This window comes from Mus musculus, chromosome 1, assembly GCF_000001635.26.
Source record: "Mus musculus strain C57BL/6J chromosome 1, GRCm38.p6 C57BL/6J".
In the NCBI taxonomy this organism is placed as follows: domain Eukaryota; kingdom Metazoa; phylum Chordata; class Mammalia; order Rodentia; family Muridae; genus Mus; species Mus musculus.
Genome location: NC_000067.6, coordinates 175,927,332 through 175,931,315, shown reverse-complemented (window position 1 = coordinate 175,931,315; position 3,984 = coordinate 175,927,332).

Here is a 3,984-nt window from a genome sequence, read left to right as displayed (position 1 = left end):
CCAATTACCCTCATGGCGCCACTTGAAGCTAGCGTGAAATTCTATAGTACAAAGCCTTATCTCTTGAAAGGCTTTGGTAGCATCCTGGTTATGGATTCAAATCTCACCATCGGCATGATGCTGACCAAGATACTTCAACTCTCTAAGCTACAAGTGCCTTTTCCCTACCCCAGGAGAACTAAATACTAAAGCGAACTGGCCATTCGAGTATGTAGGCTAAAGCTCTCTGAATGTCATCTGATGGCCTGGAAATGATAAACTAGTTAGAGCAAATGACAAAAGTGGTTTCTACCGAGGTTCCAGCTGCACTGAAGGGGGCATTAGTACCATTTCTTTTTTTTTTTTGGGGGGGGGGGTTAGTTTGGTTTTTCGAGACAGGGTTTCTCTGTATAGCCCTGGCTGTCCTGGAACTCACTTTGTAGACCAGGCTGGCCTCGAACTCAGAAATCCGCCTTTCTTTGCTTCCTGAGTGCTGGGATTAAAGGCATGTGCCACTACACCTGGCTTAGTACCATTTGTTATTTACCCCAATAGATCTAAATATAATTAGGTGGCAAATGATGGAAGAAAATGCAGTGTGGTTTACGAACTAAAAAACAGTGTCATCATATGTATTACAGAATTTCATATTGACTGCTCATGGTGCTTTCCAGACCAGAGTAAATGAAATTGTGTAATTGTAATTGTGTGACAAATCACACAACTAAAGGCAAAGTAGAAACCCCAGAGGGCCTCCTGACAGAGACTGTGCTCATAGTCTATAACTATAGAACACACGTACATAAGGATCAGGCCCAGAGCATAGATGTGCTAACAATAGAACACTCAGGAAGGCTGAACTCTCAAACTAAGCATGTTTGCTATGCCAAGGTCAGGGTACTCAGGCTGGGGCATTTTGGAAACTGACATCTGGAATGGATACATCTGGTCCAATCCCCCCTGAAAATCGTGAACACCAAAGTTTACTTGAAATATTTGCTCTGGGCTGTACAAGCCATGGTAAACCCTTTCCCTTTGCCTAAAATCACGAGAACTTAGAACACAACGTATGTCCCTGCCTAGAAGATAACCCATCTCTCCTCCTGGACATTCTACTAACAATTAGGTTACCTTAGGTTAGGACATAAGCCCGTTGCATAAATTGTACCTTAGGAAAATGGCCAGTTGGAAGGTTGGGCATGTCCTTCACATGAGCTGCAGGACCAATCAATAGCATGTATATACCCCAGGAGCCTAGATTGGGATAGTGATGGATGAGAGGTGTCAGTGGTAGGACGTCATTGATTACAGTCAGATAAAGGATAAGTTCTTTATAGATAAACATTCTCCCATCTCATGGATTTGTTCTACTGCCAAGAAATATAGAAGATACTGTTGCTAGCGTACTGCCAGTGTGGCTAAGCAGAGGCCCCCACTGCAACTGCCTCTGACACATATGGCCTACCTGTTAGAGAATACTGTGATGATTTGAATATGCTTGGCCCCTGGGAAGTGGCACTCTTTGGAAGTGTGGCCTCGTTGGAGGAAGTGTCTTACTGTGGGGGTGAGCTTTAAGGTCCTACGCTCAAGCTGCCTTCTGATCAAGATGCAGAACTCTTGACTCCTCCCTCACCACGTCTGCCTACACAATGCTGTGCTTCCCACCATGATGACAATCAATTCTGAAACTATAAGCCAGACCCAACTAAATGTTTGTCTTTGTAGGAGTCTCCTTGGTCATGGTGTCTCTTCACAACAATGAAACCCTAAGACAAATTCTACTGTTGTTTCAGGCATAGGATAACTAACCCTAGATCTTATAAACTGATTATGTTCCATCCATGTAATAAAGAACTGAAAATGGTTTAACTTTAGTTGGGACAGATTGTGACTTACTGGACATACTCCAAGGCTATGTTAACTATCCCAAACTCTGCCATATTACAATCCAAAGAGACCAAAATTCAAATGGGGAGGGAGAGAGAGAGGGGGGAAAGGGAGGAGGGGTTAGGAGTGAAGGGATGTGTGGAAGGTGTCGTTTGAAAACCTAGTAAGTACAGTAGAGGATTCCTAGAATATATAAATAAATGAAGACCATCAGAATGAAACCAAATAATGGAGGAGACAGAGCCCCAACTAGACATCTCTTATCACCAAATGAAGCTCCCAGTACTGGGAACAGGTTACATCTAAATGAGTCATTGGTCAAAGGGGTTCCAAGGGAAGCCCTCAAACAGCCCAGGCTACTGCCAATGCTCTAAGTTGCTCTCCACAAACTGATGGCAAGGTCCTCTTGCTGAAGTGTAACTTGCACACTGCTGTTTTTTCCTACTCGACTAAATCCTTGCCATCTCTAGTGTGAGTGACCCTAAAGACACCACCAACAAATATCAGCTAGAATGCAGGGCACATGAGCAGTGAGCTCTTCCACGCAGCGTTACCAACATGAGCATCCCTGTGGTGTGTAAAGGCCACTGCTCACCAAAGGTTTTCTATGGGGAATACAGCTTGAGCTGAGATTTGAAGCATTTTTACGAGTCTACCGAAGAAAGAGTTTTATTAACATTTCATAAGCATTTACTGAGTGGTTGCTGTATCTGAGTCACATATCAGATATCCTGCATCTCAGATTTTTATGCTACAATTCATAACAGTAGTAAAATTGCAGTTATGAAGTAGCTATGAAATAATTTTATAGTTGGCCATCATTACAACACAAGGAACTGAATTAAAGGGTCACAGTATTAAGAAGGTTGAGAACCACTGTGCTAAGCTATTTGGGGCACTGAAAATCATTAACAAAATAGACAACAGGAAAAAAAGAAAATCCAACAAGATAACCAATTAAAAAGAAACAATCTAGCCGGGCGATGGTGGCGCACGCCTTTAATCCTAGCACTTCTATAGCAGTGATGAAACACCATGACCTAAAAAAACAAAAACAAAAACAAAAACAAACAAATAAACAACAACAAACAATGGGGAGGAAAAAGTTTATTCGGCTTACACATTGCTGTTCATCACCAAAGGAAGTCAAGACAGGAACTCAAGCAGAGCAGGAAGCTGGAGGCAAGAGCTGATGCAGGAAGCATGGAAGGATGCTGCTTTCTGGCTTGCTCCCCACAGCTTACTCAACCTTTCTTATAGAACCCAGGACTGCCAGTTCAGACATGGCACCGTCCACAAGGGGCTGTGTCCTCCCCCCGTTGATGACTAATTAAGAAAATGTCTTATAGCTGGATTGCATGAAGGTATTTTTTTCAGTTGAGTTTCCCTCCTTTATGATAATCTTAGCTTGTGTCAAATTGACATAAAACTAGCCAGGACAAAAATAAATGATCATCAAACACAAAAACAATAAAAAGAAAAGAAAACCCAGAGTAAAGGGCAGGTGGGATCCATGATCAAGACTCAGAGGAGGCCAAGTCTCGTGAAGTCGAAGGGTGAAGAGAAGCAGGTGATGGACAGAGCTTTGTGAAGCAGTTGAGTCTCAGAGAAGCTGTGCTCTCCCTGTGGTTTCTCAGCGGTGCTGGGCCTAGGGCATAGCCTCATTTCCTTCCTGGGTCTCCTGTCTCCTGCTCTAGGGATCTCTCCTGATGATGGCTGATGGATATCTATGGTGGTTTGAATAAGGCATGCCAGGCCCAGGTATCTGAATATTTGGCCTCTGGTCAATTAAGAAACCTTTTGGACAGTGGTTCTTAACTTTCCTAATGCTGCAAGCCTTTTATACAGTTCCTCATCTTGTGGTTGCCCTCCCCCCACCATAAAAGTATTTTGTTGCTATTTCATAACTAGTTTTGCTACTGTTATGAATCATAACGTAAATTTCTGATATGCAGGATACCTGATATATGACACTCCCCTCAAGTTGAGACCCGCTGCTTTAGGGGGTGAGCCTTGCAAGGACACCACTCAGGATAGACTTTGGGGTTTTGTAGCCTGGCCGTACTTCCTGTTCTCACTCTTCTTTCTTCATGAAGATGAAAATAAGATCAGCCAGCT